The sequence below is a fragment of the Pan paniscus genome, chromosome 5 (assembly GCF_029289425.2).
Source record: "Pan paniscus chromosome 5, NHGRI_mPanPan1-v2.0_pri, whole genome shotgun sequence".
NCBI classification, from domain to species: domain Eukaryota; kingdom Metazoa; phylum Chordata; class Mammalia; order Primates; family Hominidae; genus Pan; species Pan paniscus.
This window is the reverse complement of record NC_073254.2, coordinates 165081901-165109648: the sequence shown is the minus strand read 5'-3', so window position 1 is coordinate 165109648 and position 27748 is coordinate 165081901. Positions and strand designations below refer to the sequence as shown.

Genomic DNA, 27748 nt, shown 5'->3' with positions numbered 1-27748 from the left:
ATAATCAAGTAGTCAGACAGACAGAGAGAAAGCAAATGTGGCAAAATGTTAACAATTGGTAAATCTAAGTAAATGACATATGGGTGTTGATTGTACTATTTTTGCAAATTTTCTGTAGGTTTGACATTTTTTTTCAAACTAGACTGTCAGAGGAACATTTTAAAAAATAGATATTGAAAGATTTTTGGGGAAAAGATGGAAGAGATAAAACAAAGAAAACTTTTTTTTTTTTTTTTTTTTACTGAGAAGCTAAACTCATCAGCAGCTAATTTATCTAGATATTCCTACACAATTATATTTCCTTCTCTCTTTATGAGGTTTTATCTCAGACCTCTCTGCATCCCTAAAACTCTTCATTTGATTTTCTGCACATAAGAAAAAATTGTGTTGAATATTTTCCCTAGGAAAACATTGTACATATTACACATGAGTATACCTAAAATGTGTGTTATAACCATATGCTTCAAATAAACATTTCCTCCCAAAAAACAAACCTCAGTTTCAAAATATTTTGCAGAATTTGTCACCTTGTATGCTACAAAATAGAAGATAAACCAGGTTCAGAGGATCTCAAACACATATCCGTCGTTGCTTCTCGGAAATATGGCGCCATGTAACCTTGCGAGATTGACGTAGTCACAGATGACAGTAGAGAATTACCAAGGGACCTGCAGCTCTGCTTGGCATCATAATATATGTTGTTGGTAACTGTCGACAGATATTCCGTGTGGCATTTAGATATGAATCTTGAAGTGTATTTGAGAGCCTGCAGCTCTGAGAAAAAGAAGAGGACTTTTCCCTAAGTTCTTCAAAGCAATTCCTAAATGTTGATGTGTCTACCAACATATGACGAATGTGTTTCAGCACCTTTGTGGATGCCATTCGTCTGTGAGAGGACAAGGCCAGTGCCCAGGTGACTCACACCCCACTTATCTTGTTACCAGGTAAAATAATACAGGGCCTCTGGTTCCCACATCCACATCTGGTATGAAAAGCCAGGCCTCTCTATCTAGGTTCTAAATTTGAATTCATTTATCATGTGTGAAGGTATTTTACTTGATTGACTTACAGAGTGGATCCCTGTATGTACTAGTTCTAAGTTTCTTTCTTTCTTTTTTTTTTTTAACCCCAGGGCTTTTCAGTAGACACCACTTTTCCTTAGAGTTCACAGTTGGAGCAGGGTTGCACAGCAGCATTTATAGAGGAAGTGAAGACAAATTGTTACTGGGGAGGGGAAAGGAACAATGGCAGAAGGGGTTTAAAGTGGAATTGAATGTGTAACAAAAATTCTGTGCTTATCTAATAAGGCTGAAATTGAGAGGTTGCTTGAACATGTCAAGTGAGCCAGTATATCAGAAAGACAAACTCTGTCCTGTCCTGTGTTATGAATGCAACATGGGTAAATGGGGCCACAGAGTCATAACATCAAACTACCACAACAATATATAACCTCAAAGACATGATACTTCTCAGTTATCATTCATGTCCCAAATATGAAATGAGCAATAATCCTAACGATAAATACCATTTTGATGAAGGGGTCAGCAATGGGTATCCTTTCTGGGTCAAAATAATGACAACGATTCCAGGCAATTTATTTATTTTTAAGACAAAAGGATTAATCCTTGATCTTAAATATGAAGTTTGTGAATATTTTTTATACCTCCTAAATTATGTAGGTAAGATCTAAATGCTGATGATATGGATGTAGGTAACCAGTCAGGATTATAAAATTATAAAAGAGGCCATGTAAACTTCAAAATTTTATCTCATGCACCAGTTACACTGCAGAAAGAATAAAACAGTGTTGGTTTTGGGCTCAGAGTTAATTCAAATAAACCAAAAAATTATGTGGCTTTTCCAAAGTCCACATAGATGTCACAATAGTTGAATACTGACTGCTCTTTTAAAATTCAAAAGAAAAAACTCTAAGTCAGATGGACACTAATTAGGAGAGAATCATAGAATATCATCACCTAAGTTTTCTTGCTTACTTTTCCAGTCATAATAAATAAGATAAAAAAAAAAATTTCCCATTACCTCTACCTTGCCTCTTTTTGAAAAAGAGCTTCCAAATAGTGAATATTGCTTTATGGGTTTTAAGAACAAGCAATGAGTTTAGAAAATTAGTCTGAAAGTCTTGAGAAAGCAAAAGAGGCAAGATGTAAATGAAGCCCTTATTTTTCTAAAATGAATATTTTGGAACAATTATTACCTCACTCAATAAATAAATATGAAATATGAAACTGTAAAATCTACATCAAAACCATCTACACCTGAATGCAGGGTTTGTCAGCAGCAGATGAAAGATCAGACCAAAATCTATTTGGAATTGCTTACAGTAGATAAATGTCTACTTCGAGCTAATTGTTCTCATAATTGGAGAGGAAATGAGAACTACTGAAAAAAAGAAAACTGCAAAAAGGAGAAGGCTGGATTTTAAGGATGGGCTGACACTGACTTACTTAACAAAATATTCTATATGTTGTTTACAACCCAAGCTGATAGTGAAGGTTTTATTTTAGTGGCTTGCCACATGAACAACATTGGCCGCAGAATTCACCCACCCACAACATTCATACTCCATGAGGCTATAAACTTCCCAAGGGCAGAAATCCTGTCCAATCTAGCCTAAGCCCTGTACATAGTAAGCACTCATGAAATGGTTTAGTGAATTAAAGTGAGAGAAGAGTGAAAGTGTGAATGAATTAAGAAACAAATACCAAGCTGATAGGAAATATGAAGGCTTGAGGAGAATTGCTCACATTAACAAATTTCAGAGCTTTACTCATAAAGAATCAGATTCTCAATCTGTGAACTGTACAGCCATTTGCAACAGGAAGATTAATTGTGCATGGTATTTTTTAAAATACATATGTTTCGTCTAGACTTCAGAAAAACAAAGCTCTGGAAGCTGTGTCTATCATTGCTGTCAGTTCAGAAATTGCCTTGAGCAAAATTGAATGAGAATTTTCATAAACATTCATGAAAAATTGGGTTTGTATGACTAACCTGTCTCACCAGGTCAGATCACTGCCCTTGACATCCAAAGGCAATGCTGTGGGCATCATGCTCTGTAGAGAGGGCTGCTCAGATCAGAGAATGAATGTCTGTCCTTTCCATCTGCTACAGAATTTTTTGTTTGGGGTGTTGCTGTTGTTATTGTTGTTGTTTGGTTGTTTGGTTGGTTGGTTTGGTTTTTTACAGAGCGTTTTTTTCTTTTTGTAACCTTATTATTAATTATGGTGCTGATGTTTTTGTCCAAGGTATCTTAAAATAGTTCCTACAATATTTTTTTGCAGCAATTTGCATTTCTCAGCCTGAGAGTTGTCTGGTATCTTTTTCTTTGCCAGGTGTTTTTTTTTTTTTTTTTTTTTTTGTCAAAGAAAGCAATCCCACATTCTGGTAAGCTGCTTAAGAAAAATAACTGAATTATCAACATTTTACTTTACAGAATATACAAATAATCAAATATGTTTTTGTATGCAATTTGGAAGAGCACTGCATCCAGGTAAGAAGATTGAGGAACTCAAGCCTGAAGCTCTCACATCTTATATCTTTCTGACTTTGATTAATAACTTATTCTCTCGGAATCTTTTCCTTCACTTCAAACATTTAGGACTGGTAAGGGGAGAGGAGGTGGGTGGCAGCTAGTTTCCTGCCTTATTTGTTTTCAGGGACTATTGTAGACAACAAGTAAACTGCGAAAGGGTTTCAAAAACAGGAAAAGTCCTTACCAATCTCAGTGGAGTTGGTTTCAGCTGTGAAGCCTCATTTGCTGATTGTCATGTCTTCTCAATGCAAACGCCCATTTCTTTTCCTGTCCTAGACTGTTTGTAGCATCAAAAAGGAAAGCTAGTGCCTACTGCTGCCCATCCTTTGCATTCTTAACCAGTCCAAAGAGCAGAAATTCCCCCAAATACACAGAGTGTCAGGCAGCAAGTTGGTAGCTTCTTTACTGGTCTGTGTTCTTACTTGAAGGGATAAAGTGAGGCCATGGACAGAGGTGGGCTTAGAATGCCCTCAATAAGAGCCAGCATGTAATATTAAAACTCAGGTATGCAACTAAGTTTTGTGACTTTGGGAAAGGTTTTTTTAAAGCCCATTTGTGACTTAATTTCCTAATCTTAATTCAGAGCCTTTCTTACTTCATTTGGGATGCTATAACAAAATACCATAGACTGGGTGGTTTATAAACAACAGAAACTTATTTCTCACAGTTCTGGAAGCTGGGAAGTCCAAGATCAAGGAACCAGCAGATTCAAAGTCTGAGGGCAGCCTGCTTCCTGGTTCATAAGGTGGCTGTCTTATTGCTGGAACCTCACATGGCAGAATGGATGAGAGAGGTCTCTGAGGCCTCCTTCATAAGGGCACAAATTCTATTCATGAGGTCTCTACCCTCTTGATCTAATCACCTCCCCAAAGCCCCATCTCCTAATACCACCACATTGGAGATTATGTTTCAACATAAAGATTTTGAAGGGATACAAACATTCCATCTCTAGCAGAACGTTTCTCATGGGGCTGCTGTGGTCATTAAATCAGATAACAAACGCAAAGCACTTAGAAGAGTGTCTGGCTGTAGAGTAAGCGCTCACGGAAGGATGTGAACTTATGATCGTTGTTACCACTGTTATTAGCGCCACTTGGGTTGGCTGGCTGATGTCCTGCCCACTGTCTTCATAGGAGAGACTGAGAAATTGTTTTCTGAGACCAGCAACGCTTACGCAGTTCACAGATGGCTGGGTTTCCCAATGCTTATCTGAGGTACTATATGCAATAACTGATGAATGTCTGTTTGCACCTGCTTGCTTTCATAGCCAGGTACATTTAACTTGATTTCTCCCTGGAGTGAGGTCAGGGATTTGCTCACCCACGCATACATGCATTATGCTGAAAATATTCAGAGTCCTCCCAGGCACCAGGAGCTGTTTCAGCTGCTGATGATATAGTACAATGGCTGAGATTCCTGCCCTTAGGGATTTTGTAATGGGAGAAAGACAATAAACAAATACCTTTTAAATATGACAGATATTGGTAAATGTTACCAGAAAATGAGACAGAGTAAGGAGAATGGAGATTGAAATGGGAGCAGGAGCTGTTTTAGTTTGGGCAGCACAGGCGTCTCTGATAAAGTGATGTTTAAGCAGAGACTTGATTGAAGAAGGTAGGGAGTGGAATGCAGCTGACTGGGAGAAGAGTCTTCCCTGCAAAGGAAGCTCAGGTCCTAAGATGTGTGGGTATGTGGTGTGTTCCAGGCACATCCAAGAGACTAGTATGGATAAAACTCAGTGGGAAAGAGACAGAATAATGGAGATGAGGTCAGGGATCAAGAGGGGTCAGATCACTAAGGGCCTTCAAGTCCATGATAGGGATTTTGGATTTTATTCTGAGTGAGACAAAAAGTCTTTGGAGAGTTTCCATTGGAGAAGGGATTGTTGTAAAAGGATCTAGCTTTTCTAGATCTGTTTCAGTTTCTAGAACTGTTGGGAGATCTAGCTGTTGGCAGGAGAGTACAGCAGGGCAGAGGTGAAAGAAGGGAGATCAGGTAGGAGGCAAAAATCCAGGGGAAAGTGATAGTAACTAGAAATATGGTGGTCATTCTGGAAGTAGTGAGAAGTGACGGAATCCTGGATACTCACTGAAGAAAGAGCCAACAGAATTTGTCAAAGGATTGCATTAGAAAGAAAGAGGAGGGTCAGCAAAATCATCCATTCTAAGATGTCTGTCAGAAATGCTTTTTCTTCAGTGCCATAAAGAAATAGCATTTGAACATTAATTTCTTCAGCAAGGCCATTGTTTTACTTTCTGCAGAAGGGGTACACTCGCCAGCAGTTTTGCCATGAGAGTACACCGAACAAAGGAGACAGGGTCATTTATAATTTGACGCATCTACCTTACTGCTGTGTCCGGTTTCCATTGGCTGGAATGGGACCTCATATTCTGTATTCGTCCTGATGGCTAGCAACTTAGAACTTTTTAAAAGAGGCAAAGGCAGAGGAGAACAAAGGAAGGAGGAAGTAACTTGCAGAATGCTGAGAAAGGTAAAAACACCTTCAAATAAGGAAGAGGAACAGGATGACCTAATGCTTGCTTGGACCAGTATAAGCATACCAGGGCAAATATTTAGGCTAAACTGTGAGAGTTAAGAACATAAAGTACATTGATTTCTTTATTATGGCTAGCAGATATTTAAGAATGTTAGCACAGGTCTTTGAATAAATTTTTCTTCTACAAGAAGTTACTATTTATTTCTACTTAGATGGGAAGGAAAGTCTTTGAAGAGGAAACTCTACCTTACTTTTTACATGTCTAAAACAAATATCCCATTAACAAGGCTTCTTGGTTGCAAGGGACAGAAAACCAAGTCAAACTAACAAGTTTAAAAAAAGAAGAGAGAGTATGAAACCAAACTGAAAAGAACAGGAGTGATACTGGTTTCAGGACTGTTTTCCAGTCTCTTCCATTTATGTCTCTCTGCAGTTAACTTGTTTCTCTCAGAGTAGTTTTTCCAAATGGCGGTAGAGGGGCATAGCTACAGGTATTTCTGAGCCCAGGTTCTCACCCTTTTCACCTGGAGAGGATAGGAATGTCTTGGTTCTGCCAGGTCTAGAGAATCCTGAAAGGAGAGTCTTTCTGTTACCACAAAGCAGGCCCCCATCAGACATTGAATCTGCTGATGCCTTGATTTTGGATTTCCCAGCCTCCGGAACTGTGAGAAATAAATTTCTGTTGTTTATAAACCTCCCAGTTTATGGTATTTTTTTACAGCATCTCAAATGGAATAAGAAAGGCCCTGAATTATATCTATTTAAGACTAGGAGATTAAGTCACAAACGGGTTTTAAAAAACCTTGCCCAAAGTCACAAAATGTAGTTGCATAGCTGGGTTTCAACTATTGCATGCTGGCTCACAAATTTAGATTGTTAATCACAAGTTTAGATTGTTAAACTGCAAATGTTCTTTACCTACAGTTTGAGATACAGTTCTCATTGCCACTTACTGTATACACACACAACAACAACAACAACAACAACTAAAGTAAAAGCTTTGTAAAACAATACATTGCCCACTAATGAATTGTGATCAGCCCTTCAAAAACTACAGCAATGGGCTCTGTTTTGAGGTCCTTTCTTCTGCCATTCACACCTCCACCCTCAATCCTGCCTTTTAAAAAAGGTTCTGAGGTGAATTACACTCAAGTTTCTGTTGACTGAAGGATCTTATTAGACAGCTAACTCTATAAGGAAAGGGATGTCTGGGAGCAGCCACCTAGAGAGAGAAAGGGAAATGTGGAAAGGAGAAGGTGAACAACCAACACCAACTTCACCTACCACACAATTTTGCCTAAGGCTAGCCCTGCCCTTCAAGTTGGAGGATTTCTGCCCCTCTGCAGAACCAAAGGTGAGTCACTGTAGTAAATAGAAAGCCTGAACCCACAGAGGTTTATTAACATTCTGCCAGTCTCATTCAGCCCAGCTCCCTTTGTGCCATTCAGAGGGCAATGTCATTATCACCTGAGGTGCCCTGCTGGGATCGGAAGTTTCAGCTATTTTTTTAACTTTAGTTATCTAATTGTGGGGTTTTTTTTCCTGCTGTTTTTAGCATTACTACTAGACATTTAAAATATTTGTCTTTTTATCCCTTTTATTTGTGCCTTAATGCAGAAAAACACTGTAAAAATATCTGAATAAATGATAAACCTCTGAATAGAATAACTCAGCTTTTATACAACAACCCCTGATTTTCACTCATACTGTCATGTTCCCCAAGGTATTTTAGAAGTTTGGTTCTGCTGGTTCTAGAAAAGAGAAGATTATTTTAGGGTGTTTCAAGAGTAACATAACACACTTTATCTGTATGGCAGCTGTAAATGAAAATATTGGAACAAACTAGTTCTCTTTTATAATTCACCACCTAAAGCCCAACCCAAAAAATCAAATGCAGTTGAATCTGCTTGGACAAGTTTTATGTAGTTTCATTTATGGGTTCTGATCCATTTTCAGCTGATTTTGTAAAACTGTTACAGGACCTCCATAGGCCCTGCATCCTGATTCTAGGTACTTTCCTAATGCTTCTCCACCCATTTTTACATTCCCAGGGGCCTTTTTGGAAAACCAGTCCAGTCCAAGATGACCACAGCTCAGGGCTTGCCTCTGAGTTACGATTTACAATTACAGGCACCCTGGGAATCTAGTCCTAAATTTAATTAGTAATTTCCACTGTGAAATGCAAACCCCCTTGGAAAGTTTCTTTGGAAGCTCTAGAATTAGCCTTAAATTGTTCCTCCTTCTAAAATAGATCTTAGCACGCACAGTGAAAACTAAACATCTTAGTAGCACTAAACTGAGTCAAAGTTTGTGTTCTTGGAAAGAATGATGCTTATAATATCATAAAAACAGAATTAATGGCCAGGCGCAGTGGCTCACACCTTTAATTCCAGCACTTTGGGAGGCCGAGGTGGGTGGGTCATGAGGTCAAATGATTGAGACCATCCTGGCCAACATGGTGAAACCCCGTCTCTACTAAAAATACAAAAATTAGCTGGGCATGGTAGCGCATGCCTGTAGCCCCAGCTACTTGGGAGGCTGAGGCAGGGGAATTGCTTGAACCTGGGAGGCAGAGGTTGCAGTGAAAAAAAAAAAAAAAAACCAGAATTAATATCCCAAATCTAAACCTACTACTTATGAGCTATGTGAGTTCTGGCAAGCCCTCTGGTCATGATAAGCCTCACAATCCTCATCTATAACATGGAAGGTGACAATACCTACTTCATTGCCATGATAGATATTAGCAAAACTGCATACAAGGCATCTGTACATGGTTATCAGGCCTCTGAGCCCAAGCTAAGCCATCATATCCCCTGTGACCTGCACGTACACATCCAGATGGCTGGTTCCTGCCTTAACTAATGACATTCCACCACAAAAGAAGTGAAAATGGCCTCTTCCTGCCTTAACTGATGACATTGTCTTGTGAAATTCCTTCTCCTGGCTCATCCTGGCTCAAAAGCTCCCCCACTGAGTACCTGGTGACCCCCACTCCTGCCCACCAGAGAACCCCCCTTTTTCCTTTACCTACCCAAATCCTATAAAACGGCCCCACACCATCTCCCTTCACTGACTCTCTTTTCAGACTCAGCCCACCTGCACCCAGGTGATTAAAAGCTTTATTGCTCACACAAAGCCTGTTTGGTGGTCTCTTCGCACAGACGCGCGTGAAATTTGGTGCCATGACTCGGATCAGGGGACCTCCCTTGGGAGATCAATCCCCTGTCCTCCTGCTCTTTGCTCCGTGAAAAAGATCCACCTACGACCTCAGGTCTTCAGACCCACCAGCCCAAGGAACATCTCACCAATTTTAAATTGGGTAAGTGGCCTCTTCTTACTGTCTTCTCCAACCTCTCTCACTATCCCTCAACCACTTTCTCCTTTCCACTCTTCAATCTTTCCCTTCTCTTAATTTCAATTCCTTTCATTTTCTGGTAGAGACAAAGGAGACACGTTTTATCCGTGGACCCAAAACTCCGGCGCGGGTCACGGACTGGGAAGGCAGCCTTCCCTCAGTGTTTAATCATTGCAGGGACACCTCTCTGATTATTCACCCACATTTCACAGGTGTCAGACCACACAGGGATGCCTGCCTTGGTCCTTCACCCTTAGCGGCAAGTCCCGCTTTTCTAGGGGAGGAGCAAGTACCCTAACCCCTTCTCTCCATGTCTCTACCCCTTCTCCGCTTTTCTGGGGGGCAAGAAACCCCCAACCCCTTCTCCTTCACCCTTAGCAGCAAGTCCCACTTTTCTGGAGGAGGGGCAAGTACCCCAACCTCGTATCTCTGTGCCCCGATCCCTTATTTCCATGCTCCGACCTCTTATATCTCTGCAACCCAATCCCTTATTTCCACACCCCAACCTCTTATATCTCTGCACCCTGATCCCTTATTTCCATGCCCTGACCTCGTATCTCTGCACCCAGACCCCTTTCCCACTTTTCTGGAGGGTAAGAACCCCCGAACCGCTTTGCTCCGTTTCTCTACTCTCCCTTTTCTTTAAATTTGCCTCCTTCACTATAGGCAAACTTCCACCCTCCATTCCTCTTCTTCTCCCTTAGCCTGTGTTCTTAAGAACTTAAAACCTCTTCAACTCTCACCTGACCTAAAATCTAAGCATGTTATTTTCTTCTGCAATGCTGCTTGACCCCAATACAAACTCGACAGTAGTTCCAAATAGCCAGAAAATGGCACTTTCAATTTTTCCATCCTGCAAGATCTAAATAATTCTTGTCGTAAAATGGGCAAATGGTCTGAGGTGCCTGACGTCCAGGCATTCTTTTACACATTGGTCCCTCTCTAGTCTCTGTGCCCAGTGCAACTCACCCCAAATCTTCCTTCTTTCCCTTCCACCTGTCCCCTCAGTCCCAACCCCAAGTGCCACTGAGTCTTTCTAATCTTCCTTTTCTATAGACCCATCTGACCTCTCCCCTCCTCACCAGGCCGAGCTAGGTCCCAATTCTTCCTCAGCCTCCGCTCCTCCACCCTATAATCCTTTTATCACATCCCCTTTTCACACCTGGTCCAGCTTACAGTTTTGTTCCGTGAGTAGCCCTCCCCCACCTGCCCAGCAATTTACTCTTAAAAAGGTGGCTAGAGCTAAAGGCATAGTCAAGGTTAATGCTCCTTTTTCTTTATCCCAAATCAGATAGCATTTAGGTTCTTTTTCATCAAATATAAAAGTCCAGCCTAGTTCATGGCTCGTTTGGCAGCAACCCTGAGATGCTTTACAGCCCTAGACCCTAAAAGGTCAAAAGGCCGTCTTATTCTCAATATACATTTTATTACCCAATCTGCTCCTGACATTAAATAAAACTCCAAAAATTAAGTTCTGGTCCTCAAACCCCACAACATGATTTAATTAACCTTGCCTTCAAGGTGTACAATAACAGAAAAAAGTTGCAATTCCTTGCCTCCACTGTGAGACAAACCCCAGCCACAACTCCAGCACACAAGAACTTCCAAATGCCTGAACCTCAGCAGCCAGGTGTTCCTCGAGAACCTCCTCCCCCAGGAGTTTGCTACAAGTGTCAGAAATCTGGCCACCAGGCCAGGGAATGCCTGCAGCCCAGGATTCCTCCTAAGCCGCGTCCCATCTGTGTGGGACCCCACTGGAAATCGCACTGTCCAACTCACCTGGCAGCCACTCCCAGAGCCCCTGGAACTCTGGCCCAAGGCTCTCTGACTCCTTCCCAGATCTTCTTGGCTTAGCAGCTGAAGACTGACGCTGCCTGATCGCCTCGGAATCCCCCTAGACCATCACAGACGCCGAGCTTCGGGTAACTCTCACAGTGGAGGGTAAGTCCATCCCTTTCTTAATCAATACGGAGGCTACTCACTCCACATTACCTTATTTTCAAGGACCTGTTTCCCCTGCTTCCATACTGTTGTGCGTATTGACGGCCAGGCTTCTAAACCTCTTAAAACTCCCCAACTCTGGTGCCAACTTAGACAATACTCTTTTAAGCACTCCTTTTAGTTATCCCCACCTGCCCAGTTCCCTTATTAGGCCGAGACACTTTAACTAAATTATCTGCTTCCCTGACTATTCCTGGATTACAGCTGCATCTCATTGCTGCCCTTCTTCCCAATCCAAAGCCTCCTTTGCGTCCTCCTCTTGTATTCCCCCACCTTGACCCACAAGTATAAGATACCTCTACTCCCTCCTTGGCGACCGATCATGCACCCCTTACCATCTCATTAAAACCTAATCACCCTTACCCCGCTCAATGCCAATATCCCATCCCACTGCATGCTTTGAAAGGATTAAAGCCTGCTATCACTTGCCTGCTACAGCATGGCCTTTTAAAGCCTATAAACTCTCCTTACAATTCCCCCATTTTACCTGTCCTAAAACCAGACAAGACTTACAGGTTAGTTCAGGATCTGCACCTTGTCAACCAAATTGTTTTCCCTATCCACCCCGTGGTGCCAAACCCATATACTCTCCTATCCTCAATACCTCCCTCTACAACCCATTATTCTGTTCTGGATCTCAAACATGCTTTCTTTACTATTCCTTTGCACCCTTCATCCCAGCCTCTCTTTGCTTTCACTTAGACTGACCCTGATGCCCATTAGGCTCAGCAAATTACCTGGGCTGTACTGCCACAAGGCTTCAAAGACAGACCCCATTACTTCAGTCAAGCCCAAATTTCATCCTCATCTGTTAGCTATCTCAGCATAATTCTCATAAAAACACACGTGCTCTCTCTGCTGATCGTGTCTGATTAATCTCCCAAACCTCAATCCCTTACAAAACAACAACTCCTTTCCTTCCTAGGCATGGTTAGTCCGGTCAGAATTCTTACACAAGAGCCAGGACCACACCCTGTAGCCTTTCTGTCCAAACAACTTGACCTTATTATTTTAGCCTAGCCCTCATGTCTGTGTGCAGCGGCTGCCACTGCTTTAATAGTTTTAGAGGCCGTAAAAATCACAAACTATGCTCAACTCACTCTCTACATTTCTCATAACTTCCAAAATCTATTTTCTTCCTTATACCTGATGCATATACTTTCTGCTCCCTGGCTCCTTCAGCTGTACTCACTCTTTATTAAGTCCCACAATTACCATTGTTCCTGGCCCGGACTTCAATCCGGCCTCCCACATTATTCCTGATACCACACCTGACCCCCATGACTGTATCTCTCTGACCCACCTTACATTCATCCCATTTCCCCATATTTCCTTCTTTCCTGTTCCTCACCCTGATCACGCTTGATTTATTGATGGCAGTTCCACCAGGCCTAATCGCCACACACCAGCAAAGGCAGGCTATGCTATAGTACAAGCCACTAGCCCACCTCTTAGAACCTCTCATTTCCTTTCCATCGTGGAAACCTATCCTCAAGGAAATAACTTCTCAGTGTTCCATCTGCTATTCTACTACTCCTCAAGTATTATTCAGGCCCCCTCCCGTCCCTACACATCAAGCTCGAGGATTTGCCCCAGCCCAGGACTGGCAAATTGACTTTACTCAACATGCCCCAAGTCAGAAAACTAAAATATCTCTTAGTCTAGGTAGACATTTTCACTGGATAGGTAGAAGCCTTTCCTACAGGGTCTGAGATGGCCACCACAGTCATTTCTTCCCTTCTGTCAGACATAATTCCTCAGTTTAGCCTTCCCACCTCTTTACAGTCTGATAAGAGACCAGCCTTTATTAGTCAAATCAGCCAAGCAGTTTTTCAGGCTCTTAGTATTCAATGAAACCTTTATATCCCTTAAGGTCCTCCGTCTTCAGGAAAAGTAGAACGGACTAAAGGTTTTTTAAAAACACACCTCACCAAGCTCAGCCACCAACATAAAAAGGACTGGGCAATACTTTTACCACTTTCCCTTCTCAGAAGTCAGACCTGTCCTCAGAATGCTACAAGGTACAGCCCATTTGCGCTCCTGTGTAGACACTCCTTTTTATTGGGCCCTAGTCTCATTCCAGACACCAGACCGACTTAGACTGTGCCCCAAAAAAACTTGTCATCCCTACTATCTTCTGTCTAGCCATACTCCTATTCACCATTCTCAACTACTCATACATGCCCTGCTCTTGTTTACACTGCCGGTTTACACTGTTTCTCCAAGCCATCACAGCTGATATCTCCTCATGCTATCCCCAAACTGCCATTCTAAACTCTTGAAGTAAATAAATAATCTTTATTGGCAGGACTATGCTGAATATCCTTAAGCACTCTCTAATCAGATGCCCTAGGTCCTCCCAATTCTTAGACCTTTTATACCTGTTTTTCTCCTTCTTTTATTCCATTTAGTTTTTCAATTCATACAAAACCGTATCCAGGCCATCACCAATAATTCTACACAACAAATGTTTCTTCTAACAACCCCACAATAACACCCCTTACCACAAAATCTTCCTTCAGCTTAATCTCTCCCAGTCTACGTTCCCACACCACCCCTAATCCCGCTCGAAGCAGCCCTGAGAAACATTGCCCACTATCTCTCCATACCACCCCCAAAAATTTTCACCGTCTAACACTTTACCACTATTTCATTTTATTTTTCTTATTAATATAAGAAGACAGGAATGTCAGGCCTCTGAGCCCAAGCTAAGCCATCACATCCCCTGTGACCTGCACATACACATCCAGATGGCCAGTTCCTGCCTTAACTGATGACATTCCACCACAAAAGAAGTGAAAATGGCCTGTTCCTATCTTAACTGATGACATTGTCTTGTGAAATTCCTTCTCCTGGCTCAAAAGCTCCCCCACTGAATACCTTGTGACCCCTACTCCTGCCCACCAGAGAACAACCCCCCTTTTTCCTTTACCTACTCAAATCCTATAAAATGGCCCCACCGCATCTCCCTTCGCTGACTCTCTTTTTGGACTCAGCCCACCTGCACCCAGGTGATTAAAAGCTTTGTTGCTCACACAAAGCCTGTTTGGTGGTCTCTTCACAGGGGCGTGCATGAAAATGGTACACTAGGGGAGCAAAAATATCCTTTTATTCTCTACCCATCTTAGGTCTTTAACTGGGGCCCTGTGCAATTAGATTGACAAAAGACAGATTAATAGGAGAAAAACAAATGGAAGTTTGTAACATGTGCATTGCACACATGCATGAGAGATCTCAGTGATGAGTAACTCGAAGGGGTAGTTAGAACTTGGGCTTTTATAGCATCTTAGCAAAAGAATAATAAACTTTAGAGAAGTGACAAGACAAAAGAAAAGGACTTTGAGTGTTTAGGGCAGCAAATTATGGAAAGGTAAATATATAGGAGTAACCAATGGACGATTAGTAAAGCTGATTAGTAAAGTCTTTTAAGTAAATTTCTCTGAGCTGTTAAGGGTTGAGAGTTTATCTCTGGTGATTCACTTTCTGTCCTTCTTGATGGAGAGGGGAGTGGGGACATCTTTACAAATTTATGTCCTGCTCTTAGGCAAATGATGGAGGACAGAGAGCTTTTCTTGTATCTGCTTCTTCTCACTTATGCTCAGCTCAAAATAATCACTATCTGGAAGTGGCATATTTGGGGTGGCCTATTCTGCCACCAGTCATTACCCTGTAGATGACAGAGTGCAAGGTAGCCTAGTGGCTAAGAGGACAAGGTTCTGAAGCAAGTCCAAGTTTGAGCTTCCTCCACTACTTAATGATAGTAGAGCCTTGAACAATTATTTAACCTCTTTTTACCTCCATTTCTTCATCTATATAATGGAGATAATAATAATAAAAGCGTCTCCTTTATAGAGCCTTTTAATAAGAATTCAAAACATTTTTAAACATTCAAAACATTTTAAACAAATGTTGTCACATAGTAAACGTTAAATAAATATTAACTCTTAGATACTAATAATGGATAATGAATATCCCTTGATGTCTTCCAGGGATAACTTGAGGGGCTTGAATATTTTCTTCAAGATATAGAAATTGTATTTTTTCTCCCCAAACATGGCATTGAAATGAAAAACATTGAAGGAAAATTTCCTCCACATCTTGTTTATGTGCTTGTTTACTGAACATAAGGCCATTAAAATCATTTAAGTTTATAGAACATTAAAACATATATTAGGCCAAGGGAAATGTTGATGCTGAAAACATTGGCTTTCATTGTGTTGCTGGTTAAATAAAAGGCAAATCTCTCTTGGCCAGTGAAATACTGCTTTCTCAGAGAACATGAGGAAGATTTACTACCCAACTGCCCTCAAATGATGCCTCTGCTCAAATCCAGCTTATCCTAGGGGCATAACCGACAGCAGAAACAAACAAACAAACAAACATTCTGGCAGAAGCTGAGGTTAATGTGTGCTCTACCTGGCAATGAATAATTTAAGTAGTCTCCCAATTTGGGGGAAATATGAGAGGAAAAGTTTTATTGTGGGTTTGACAAGGTGTAGTCAAGCATGAGTGACAGCCAGAAATAGTTTCTCCTTTGGCAGTGATGGAAGTGTCCTGGGTTAACTGATTTTAGAACAACTGCGGGGACCTTTTTGTATTTGTGTACTAAATCAGCTTCACTTCCATTAATACAGTATACATTTAGGACTTATAAAATGTATTGTGCACTGGCATGTTTTTGAGTAACAATAAATATTAGAGGAATCAAGCAAAGCTGAGAAGAATAATCTGCTGATAATACAATTTAAACTACTGCTCCTATGTGTTGTCAAATTATATGCTCGCTATTATTAGAAGCACTATTACCATAAGTTGAAAATGACTAGAAGCTGTGTTATAGACCAATATGCTGTTTCAACCTCTGTGTAGATTTGGTAAAAATTGCTTCAATCCTATGTGGAGCCCGTGGAATGGACTACATGAATTTGGAAAGTTTACTCCTGGCCCAAGCAGCCATTGCTCTTTTTACAATGATCAAGTTTGGAATCTAAAGAACAATCTGTGCATGAATGTTAGTCACTGGACTAGGGAAACCCAACTGTGTCCTAAGCCCCATTTACCCTTAGAAAGCTCTTATTATTTCCCACAGCTGCCTCCACACTGGTCTCAAAGACCCTGCCACTTTTTCAAATATTTAGCAGAAGCAACTCTGCAGACCTGTTCTTGTGTACCTAATGATGTAGCTGATACAAAGCTGAGACATTTGAGTAAGATTCTCTCAAAACCTCAGACATAACAGAAAGAAAAAAATACATTCTTATAGTAACATGACAGTAGATATTACCGCTAAATAGGTGTAACCCATTTGCTGGGCTCACAGTATCAATATAATATTCACATCTTAAGGACAAATTGAAATGATGTATAGGGAAGTATATTATTTATGAAGTACAAATTATGGCATGAATAGAGGCATAACATTCTAATTTTTGGCATGTTATACACTGTATGCCTTAAATTTCACTATGTATTACCCATGACTAAAAATATATGGGGGGTAAGCCCTAGTGATTAAAGAAATATGACTTAGCATGATACACTTATGGTTAGCTCATGAAACTTTGCACTTTTCTTTAAGATGAGAAAGTTTTCACTCCAGATTGTGGTATACAGAAAATACCATTATATGATTATTAATACCACAAGGGAAATGTGGAAATAACTTGAGAAAGAAAGCAGGGTAGGGGGGAGAGAGAAAAAAAAGAAGAAGAAGAAATTAATTCATAAGGCTTATAGATTTGCTTCATAATTGAGGTATATTATTAATTGAATTGTAGTTTGCAGTCATCCCTTATTACTGCTTTGGTTCATTTATTTCTGGTTCATTTGCTTGTCATAAATTCTAGAGCCCCAGAGGTACTACAAATGCGTTGCTGAATAGCATCTTGCCACCGTAACCTTTTATTTCGCCACTTAAGGAATATATTTTATGATGCTGGCTTATCTTGGATAACATCAAGTAATTCTGACATAATGCAGGCTCAATAGCACCCATTGAACTTTGTAGAATTCAGACAACTTCTTCCTGCCATTGGCCACACCTTCTCCCTAAATCTACCACCTGCTCATTTTCTTTACCACCCCTCCTTGCCTTTCTTTGTCACCAACACTTTCCTCTGACATGCATATTCCTTGGAGACAATGAAACTTACTATGTTCAACCAGAAAGAGAATGCTTCCTTATTTCCTTCTTCTGTTCCTCCTTCCCTTCCCTCTTCCTTCCTTCTATCTATCCTTGCTGCCATGTTCTTCATGCAATAAACAGTGAGAACTTCATGCAACAAACAGTGATATGACAGGTACTGTGCTATGTCTAATAGATACAGATATAACCATGATACAGTCCCCCAACCATCCAGGATGTTGCACTCTGATGGAGATGACAGACACTCCAACATGTTGTTACATGAAAGTGAGAAAATGTGTGAACATGGTGCTGTGGGTGCAGAGACACTGGACACACACCTGGAGAAAAGGTAGAACTGCTTCCCATGGTGTGGGACATTTGAGCCTGTAGAAAAGATGAGGCTAATGTGGAGACCGGAACAAGAGCATGGGAAGATCAACTGTACCAAGGAAACGAACTTCACCCTGTGGACAGAGGTCAGCAAACTAAGGCCCCCAGACCAAATCTGCATTCTGCCACCTATCTCTAAATAGTTTTATTGGAACGCAGCCATGCCCATTAGTTCATTATTGTCTATTGCTACTTTCATGCTACAATGGCAGAGGTTAGTTGACACAGAGACCATATGGCCCACAAAGCCTAAATCTTTCCTATCTGGCTTTTTACAGAAAAAAAAAAAAAAATGCCAGCCCCTGCTGAAGAGCCATATTTTCAAACTGTTTTCCCCCACATCATGGCATATGAAAAAAATGATAACACCTGAACCGCAAGTTGAGTGAAACGGAGATTCTGTTGCTGGTCAGAGGCAACTAGACCCAGGACCTGAGCTACCTAGAGCCCTATCTGTAGGGCCTTGGGCTGGGATGAGGGTCAGAATTTCAGTATGTCAGCATCCATCTTTAGCACATTGGTTGGCAAAGAACTCTCTGATAAAATAAGAAGTCACTGGAGAATATTTTAATCAAGAATTTACATATGTAATGTTTTAACCAGAAAAAAAAAAGCACTGGAAAATACAAAAGTAACTTCCTTAGGGAAACCAGAAGTTTAAAGATGTTTAGTTCTAAGCAGCAAATTGACATCGATCAGGCAAAAAAAAAATTCTTTTATTTAACAAATTTTATCTAGAAGATACTCTGCTAGGTTCTGATGGGAAATAAAGACATAGGTATAATCATGGATCTGGAGTCAACTTGGTAGAGCAGATTGTGTAGCTGAGTTCAAGCTCATACCACTCACCATACCACAGCCAGTAAGTCAAGAGACAAGTTGTTGAGGCTAAGAAAGTTACTTTATTCAAGAGCCAGCTGTTGTAGGAAGTCAGGGACCCCGAACAGAGGGACCGGCTGGAGCCATGGCAGAGGAACATAAATTGTGAAGATTTCATTTTAATATGGACATTTATCAGTTCCCAAATAATACTTTTATAATTTCTTACACCTGTAAGAAATTACAGATTAATCTCTTAATCCTGTTATCTTTGTAAGCTGAGGATGTACGTCACCTCAGGACCACTGTGATAATTGTGTTAACTGTACAAATTGATTGTTAAACATGTGTGTTTGAACAATATGAAATCATTGCACTTTGAAAAAGAACAGAATAACAGCGATTTTTAGGGAATAAGGGAAGACAACCATGAGGTCTGACTGCCTGCGGGGTTGGGCAAAGACAGCCAAATTTTTCTTCTTGCAGAGAGCCTATAAATGGACGTGCAAGTAGGGAAGATATTGCTAAATTCTTTTTCTAGCAAGGAATATTAATATTAATACCCTGGGAAAGGAATGCATTCCTGAGGGGAGGTCTATAAACAGCCGCTCTGGGAGTGTCTGTCTTATGCTCTTGAGATAAGGACTGAGATACGCCCTGGTCTCCTGCAGTACCCTCAGGCTTATTAGGGTAGGGAAAAACTCTGCCCTGGTAAATTTGTGGTCAGACCAGTTCTCTGCTCTTGAACCCTGTTTTCTGTTGTTTAAGATGTTTATCAAGACAATACGTGCAAGTTGAACATAGAACCTTATCAGTAGTTCTGCTTTGCCTTTGTCCTGTTCCCTCAGAAGCATGTGATCTTTGTGCTGATTTTTGGCCTTTGAAGCATGTGATCTTTGTACCTACTCCCTGTTTTATACCCCCTCCCCTTTTGAAACCCTTAATAAAAAACTTGCTGGTTTGAACCTCAGGTGGGCATCATGGTCCTACTGATATGTGATGTCACCCCCGGCGGCCCAGCTGTAAAATTCCTCTCTTTGTACTCTTTCTCTTTATTTCTCAGCTGGCTGACACTTATGGAAAATAGAAAGAACCTATGTTAAAATATTGGGGGCAGATTCCCCCGATAGCCAGCAAACCAAGAAGATGGCAGATGAGTGTCCTAAAGAGCTGTCTTAACACAAATTTTAGGCTCCTTCTAGGTTAGGGGAAGCAGGAGAAGGGAAGGGGTTGAGGTTAAGAGGTGACCAATGACCAGAGACATCTGGGCACCAGTAAGGATCCAGGGGGTTGAGAAACTTCTTTGTCCTTGGTCAGGTCACATTGCTCCTATAGATATTTAATGTAACATTGTTACTTGTGTGTACATCCTCCTTATCTCCTTGGGAGCTAGTTTGGGGAAGGGACTGTTATTATCCTCACTGCAAACTATAAACTAAATTCCTCCCATAGTTAGCTTAGCCTACGTGCAGAAATAAGCAAAAGTAACTAACCAAAAGAGATCACCACAGAGGGTTGGGGGGTAGGAGAAAGATGGAGTTAGTCATGCTAAGCCTCCTTTTCACTGTTATAATTATTCTGGAGAAGAAGTGTGATTAGACACACGTGGTGGTATCAGCAAGGGGCCAGATTGCTGCTGAGTATCTTAGTATATGCTTTCCTCATAGGACTGGAAAGAGGGGCACCCTTTGTCTGCCCCTGGTTTACCCTGGAGCAGAGGAGAGCTGGTGGCAGCTGTGGCAGTCTTCTGTGACTGAATGCCCTGGATTGAGATAGAACCCAGAGTCCTAGAAATGCAGGAGCTGCCTCCTGCTTACAAACAATAGGCAGTATAGGACATGACTTCCTCCTTGCCAGGCAAAGCTAGCTGCTCCTCTTCCTGATATGATGCACCACCCATCCTGTTGCCAGAAATTCTGTTATTAGAGGCTCTAGCTTTAAGAATGTCTTATTGAATTGTAAACACCTCTCCCTCCAGAAGTGACTAAGCCTCTTTTATCTAACATCTTATTGAAGCTTCCTTTACTCATGAAAGATTTATTGAGCACTTTCATGATTCCAGGTGTTGGGCTAAGCCCTGGGGACACAGAGACAAATTCAACAGCCCCAGCTTAGTGGAGAAATAGCTTCACCAGGCTCTGTAGGAATAAGACCCAGGACAGCTACAGGAGTTGGGGGGTGGGGGTGATGCATGTGCACGTGTTGGGAGGATGTTGGGGAGATGACAAGGACTTTAGAAGAGGAACAGAGGCAGGTGCAGAAAGATAATGTGACAACTTTTAGCCACTTCACACATTTAGCCTCAGGCTGTCCTTGTAAGACAATTTCTTTTGATAACATAGGAGAAGCAGTACCATCCAAGCCTCATGTATCTGCATGAAGTATTTACATATTTCTTTTCATTTTATTCTCAGATGGCCACTTGCTAATTTTCCACTTAAAGGACCTGCTCATTTGGAGAGCAAACCAAGAAAGCAACAGACACAAGAAACAGGTGCTTATCAGAACCAACTGATGCACAAAGCTAAACTGGCATTTTGATTGATAGCTGCCATGCTCCTCAGTGACACAATGGCCTTGGAGATACCCTTCTTCCTCCATCAGATGACCTATGACTGTCTTTGATCCTTTTCACCTTTCCCTACTCCTGGTTTCAGGATGATCAAACTAAGCTGGCCCCCAAAAAAATAACTTCTCAAAGGATAATATTTCAGTAAGTTTTTTGAACAACCATTCAGAGACCTCAAAAATAATGTGTCAAATAATCTAGGGTGCACTTTATTCAAGTCTTTTCAACTTTATCTGTTTTCATTCTTTCTTCACTGTCACGTGGCACATAAGATGCATTTTGATTGCCAGCTCATTTCTTTGTTGGGAGTAAATCTGGTGTCACATTCCTAGCAGGTGTGGGCCATTAAGACTAGATTGTATTAAGAATTATTTACCTGATAAATGACTTCCATCATACCCTAGCAATATAGCCAGTCCTTTATATAATTGCATGGTTACAAAGGGAGCAATTTAAAGTCTTTGCCAGCATGGGAGATCATCCAGTTCAATGACTAAAGTTATTCTATTAATAAGGCAAAGAGTGAAGCTTGGAAATGTCATCTGGTCTTAAACCTTAGCAGATATGATCACATCTGATTAATCCGATGTGGTACATTGTCCTATGCTCAAATGCTGATAGAAAATTGTGATGGCATTTACTTGTTTTGCAAATTGTTCTTGAGATATTGCTACTCTCTGGGGAAAATTCACTGAACACTCATTTCTCAGAACTTGCTTCTAAAATATTCAAGTCAATTCAACCCATACTTTGGAGGAAACTTCTATGTTATGTGCCGGGTATTGGACTAGCCACTTGGAAGCCAGCGCTGAGCAAAATACTCCGACTTCCTACCTTCAGGAAGTGCAGAAAAAAAGAATGGGAAGTCTGATAGAACTGCTATACAGAGGTTGCTGAATATTCTGTTTGTGTCCCCTCCCCTCTGATCCTCTCTCTACCTTTTCCAACCCTCCCTGCCCCTGAATGCTGACCTATGTCGATATTGCCATGGTTAATTTTATGCATCAACTTAGATAAGAATGGTTGCCAGTTGTTTGGTCAAATACCGTCTAGATGTTGCGATTGGTGAAGGTAGTTTTTTAGATGTGATTAACATTTCAAATTGTAGACTTTGAGCAAAACAGATTACCTTTGATAATGTGGGTGGCTTCATTCAATCAGGTGAAGGCCTAAGGGAAAAGACCAGAATACCCCAAGAAGGAAGGAATTCTGCCTTAAGATTACCTTTAGACTCAACACTGCAACCAGATTGACAGGCTGCAGACTTCAGACTTATCAGTCCCCACAATCACATCAGCCAATTCCTTGAAATCTCTCTCTCTCTCTCTATATATATATATATAATATATATTATATATATAATATGTATACACACACACATATATATACACACACAACACACACACACACACACACCCCATTGACTCCGTTTCTCTAAAGAATCCTGAATAACACAGGCCGTATTCATAGGCTCCCTTTTCTCTGGCTTTAGATTTGAACAATAGAAGGTGCAGAAAGGAGCTCAGAGAGAGGAAGGAGAAGGTCCCCTCTTGTGGGGCCACGGGTTAGCAATGACTGCATCCCTCCTGCTCAAGGCTGTGGCACCTGTCCAGTGGTCCTTTCTTATGCTAATGTTATAGGTCTCCCTCTGTGTACTGGTATCCACTCTGTCCTCTTACCCTTCGGTCCCAGGGTAAGTGACAGTTCCTAATATTGTTTATTAGGATGTCTACCATACCTAGTTGATATTCTTTAATCCTACCTGTGTCTATGTAAATAGTTATTCCACCTAAGTTCTCTTAAATGTGTCCATTTGAATGTGCCAGCTATTTCCCATTGAGACTGTGATTCTGGTTCATAAACTTTCAGCAAAACACCCTATCTTCTATTTCAATCAAAAATAGTTTGAGAATACACAGGATACTTGGATAGAATGAGTGGATCACTTTTTCCTGGTGTCTATGAATTATTTAGGCGGAGGGGTAAATTCTCTTCAGTGTGACCTGAACTTGTTTACAAAGATTTTTTTTTTATTTTTAGAGCTGAAGGGCAATTGATTAAACATCTAGTTCAGCTCTGATCCAATCCTATTTTCACACTGAAGAAATGAAATGCAAAGAGAGGAAGAGACTGCACAGGATTACACCAGTAGCAATAGAACTGATTCTAGAACCCAGGGGAATTTAAAATTGTTAAGGTGGAATTTTATGACTCAGACCATGATTTAAAAAGTATCTTAGATAAGGAGAATTGTTCTGAACAAACTATAAAACAAATTATTTAAAAGTTATTCTGAAAATTAAAAAGAAAAAGTCCCACAGAAGAGCTCCTGCTCACTGGATAAGCCAGCATTGCACTTTATCCTCAATTTGCTCTAGTTATGGGTATTTACTCTCCAAAGCATTGGTGGAATACATTAGAAGCATATATTTATCTGCATAAACACTTATGACTCTACCTAAATGCAGAGGTGTTTTCTTACTATGATAAATTCTATCGACAGATAATGCAACTATGCCTTTGATGGCAGTCAAGGATTAATGAATTAGTAAAATCACCCAACTGGTTTCCGTCTGAGCAAAGATCTGTGCCTTTGCTTACTTTAATATTGTTTATCAGTATCAGAGGCTATCTTAACATTTGTAATGGCCCCATTTCTGATAAATTGGATAAGCCTATCAAAATAAAAATTTGTTTATAAATACAGATCTTAATATATCAATAATAGTTTACATTTGGGCAATTATCCCCCATCAATGTTTTTAGGACTTTGGAGTAAACACATATGAAACTGTAGCATAGTCAAGATCCAAAAGTAGACTTTGTAGGCTTATAAAAAATGTGTCCAAAGGAACTTAGCAGCTACCCACACTCAATTCTCATAAGCCACTGAACAGCTGACAGGCATCCCTGAGATATTTCTAACTAGCTTGCCTGGATCCAACCCACTGAAGGTGAAGCTGCTGTGCTCCACTTGCTAATCTCCTGAACCTTGCAGCTCTCCCATACTATAGAAGAGAGGTCCTTTTCTGGCTTCCCGCAGGCTCCAGGGGGAAAAAGAGTTCATTTAGGTTTAGAAAGGCTGGGAATCCACCCGAGCCCCAACACCACAGCAGGCTGTCCCCAGCCAAGGGCTCAGTCATCAGTTCAGCATTTAAGTGCTTCTTGGAAAAGGAGCAGAAGCTCTACCTGAGCTGGTAATATTGCCTCTTCTCCTTCCTTCCCACCTCCAGGACCCTACCATTCCCGCCACACACTTTTAAAATATAGATGAAAATTTTGTGATTCTATTTTTAGTTAGACTATATTTTGTCAGCTCCGATGTGGTTTTCTCCCAGACATCAGTGTGGAGGTGCTTGTGATTTATCATCAGAGTCACCGGAGAGCAGGAACATGAGTTTCTGAAGCACACCCTCTTCATCGCAATATTTTAATTTGTTTTCCTGGGAAGAAAACACACGTTCATTTAATATACGGGAAACAGGCCTTCCCTTTGGCATTTTTATCCTCAGACTCCACAGGAAATCTACCACCATAGGAACATGATTTGCCTGGATTGTGCAAAGCCCAACAGGTGTTCTAGAAGGGCAAAATCCTGTGCAGTTTCAAATGCTGTCAATGAGCCAAGAAGGAAGGGAGGGAAGGAGGGAGGAAGGGAGGGAAGGAGGGAGGAAGAGAGGAAGAAAAGGAGGAAGGAAGCTCACATTTCCATACACTGCATTTATCCAACCTTTATCAGATTAATTGACCTCTAGGTCAGGGTCCACCATATTGAAGGGTGACGGAGTTAACATATTTTTGTTGTGTGCTGAGTCGTTTACATAGTTTTTAATAAAAATATTAACTTACTCTTCTTAAGCTCTTACGTCAGGCATTAAGGAAAGCATTTTCTGTGATTTCACTCATTTAATGCTTATAACCATCCAGAAACTATTTTTATTCCTGTTTAAAGAGGGGAAAACTGATGCCATCCTAGGACTTCAGTCAGTGCCTGAGCTGAAATTTGTACATAGAGCACTGCAAAATCTATCCTCTTTAATTTTTAAAATTCCTCACTCACTTAAAGTTTAAGTCTGTTTTGAAATTAGAAAACTGAGATTAGATGTACTTACATAACTTGTCCAAAACTGGGCTTCTATTTAGTGGTGGGCTTTGATGCCTAAAGCCCAAGTTCCATCCACAGCGCCTTCTTACCTCTTGGCTTCTGACTGAAATCGACATGTTTATAGTGTTAACAAAAGACCATGAGATCTGTGAAGGAAAAAGGGAGAGCTTTATTTTCTTAAAACAAAACAATATCTAAAGATAGGGAAGACACAGCCTTTGGTGTAAAATGGAAGTGCACTCTGAAGAGGGGAGAGGAAGAACTGGCATTTATGTCTTTCAGGGGCCATCTTAGATGTGTATTTAGCAGGTTTGGAGGAAGTCTATGAATATTTATGAGGGAAGTCAACCCCTGTGGCAGTAGGCAAACATACATAACAGAAATATTGTGCTTATTTTTGGGTGGAGTTTTAACATTAAAGTAAGGTGAAATTTTATGTCAAAATGTGAACTAAAGAGCATAAAGAAGTTTGCACATTCTCCATGAGCTGGCTGAAACTGGGTTGAAGTTTGTGGCTGTTTATCAGGCAAGAATGTTTGTAAGGTCAGTCTCCTATCCAATTGGAGTTGCTAGTAGGGCCACAAGGAGGGGTGGGGGCAGTTCAGTTGGCTAGAGCTGGGTGGTCCACCCAGGTCAGTTGGGAAACTCCCAGTTGTAGCTGTTTTGAAGGTGTTTTTCAGAACTAGTATTTGTTCAAGTACAGGAAAGAAGACCTTATGGCAGCTGGTAATATAGGGGTACCTGATTAACTCTTCTCCTTGCTATGGGCATTTGATTCCATTTCTGGTGTGTCTCATTTTAGCCACAGGGTGTTCATTTGGTCTGTCAGCTGGGGTATATTTTAACAATAATAATCTAAACAGTGCTGGGTAGGTGGAGCCTTTGAATCGCAATTTCTCTGCCTAGCCCCTTGCACCACTGCCACTCTTATGCAATAGTGTTCTCAGGAACTGGACTTCACCCTCACCAACACAGCTCTCACATGGCCACCATCTCCCTGCCTGTGTTCCTGCTAGTAGCCACACTGCAGCCTGATTACCAGGATCCAAGAAGGGAAGCTTCCATCAGTAATTCAGCATTTTTGCCCTACAGTAAAACTTCAGACATATAGCATTCTTGGCATTTGTTATGCATTCATTCTGCAAACATTTATTAGTATTCCAACATGAACGATGAATGCTGTTAAGTTTTTAGAGATGTGCATACTTCAGTGAGAGTCCTTATCCACAAAAATCTTAATATTGATATGGACAGGAGGCAGGGAAATACTGGGTAGAAGAGGGCAGTTCCCCAGCAAAGGCCCCACCCTCAAGCCTGGAAACACATGGCCTTAAATGAGAACAGGCATTCCTGTTTTCATGCCTGAATGTTGCCTTTTGGCCCACCACAGCCCCCAATCGTGTGCCTGTATAAACCCCAAATCCCAGGCTCCATAAGCAGAAGAGCAGCAAAGCAGCAGAGCAGCAGAGCGGCATGGTAGAGAAGGAGAGAAGAGAAGATGCATCTGAACTTTGAGAGGAGTTCAGCTGGGGATGGTCAGAGAGGAGATCAGCTGCAGGATGGCTGAACTCCAGGGGAAGATCTTCTCCCCACTCTATCCCCTCTGTAGCTCCCCATCCCACTGAGAGCCACCTCCATCACTCAATAAAATCCCCATATTCACCATCCTTCAAGTCTGTGTGACCTGATTCTTCCTGGACGCCAGACAAGAATTCAGGGCACATTGGGTGCAGGAACCCAAAAAGGCTGTCACACTGACTCTTCGCTGATCTGTTTAACACTTAAGTTGTCCCCAGACAGCAGGGCTAAAAAAGCATTGTAACACCCCTAGGCACTGCCATAGGGTCAGACCCCAAAAGCACTCGCCTTGGCTCCTACGCCTGCTCATCTGCATGCTCCCCTCCCATAAGAGGTTTGGGCACGTGGAGGCCAAATAAATGAGCCACACCCCTGTTGCACATCTCGCAAGGGGTTCAGGGAATTCTCCCATTTCAATATCTATTGTGGAAATATATATGTCAATCAAACATTTATGAATAAATTCCCTAGGGCCTTTAAGTTAAGTTGAGATGCTATTAGTAGAACAAAAAGAAGTACCTATGTTTTCTTAGGGAGTCCCAAAGGAGTTAGCAACTGACCTGAGTCTTGAAAGAAAAGTAAGTGTTTGCCAGGCCTAAAAGCTGGCACACCATGCAGAAGCCCTAGCATGAACAAAGGAAAAGTGGGCAAAGAGCACAGTAGATTCTGGAAACTCCACATAGTTCCATGATGGGAATAGAGGTGTAGGAAGAGTGGGAGATTTTGTTATGTAAAAAGTTTTGCACCATATTTT

The 27748-nt window shown here is 41.2% G+C and overlaps 1 long non-coding RNA gene across 2 annotated transcripts in view; it reads right to left on the bottom strand.

Annotated features, from left to right (window-relative positions):
* The window catches only part of LOC134730632 (uncharacterized), a 32761-nt gene extending 20535 nt beyond the window's left edge, over positions 1 to 12226 (bottom strand). The window contains exons 1-2 of one of the 2 annotated variants that reach the window (XR_010112535.1): positions 12144 to 12226; positions 11185 to 11299 (exon numbers count right to left, since the gene is read on the bottom strand). This is a non-coding gene — a long non-coding RNA (uncharacterized LOC134730632). Of the gene's footprint in view, positions 1 to 11184 lie in introns of both variants that reach the window. The other variant, XR_010112536.1, reaches the window with a different exon arrangement.
* Positions 12227 to 27748: the final 15522 nt, after the last annotated feature.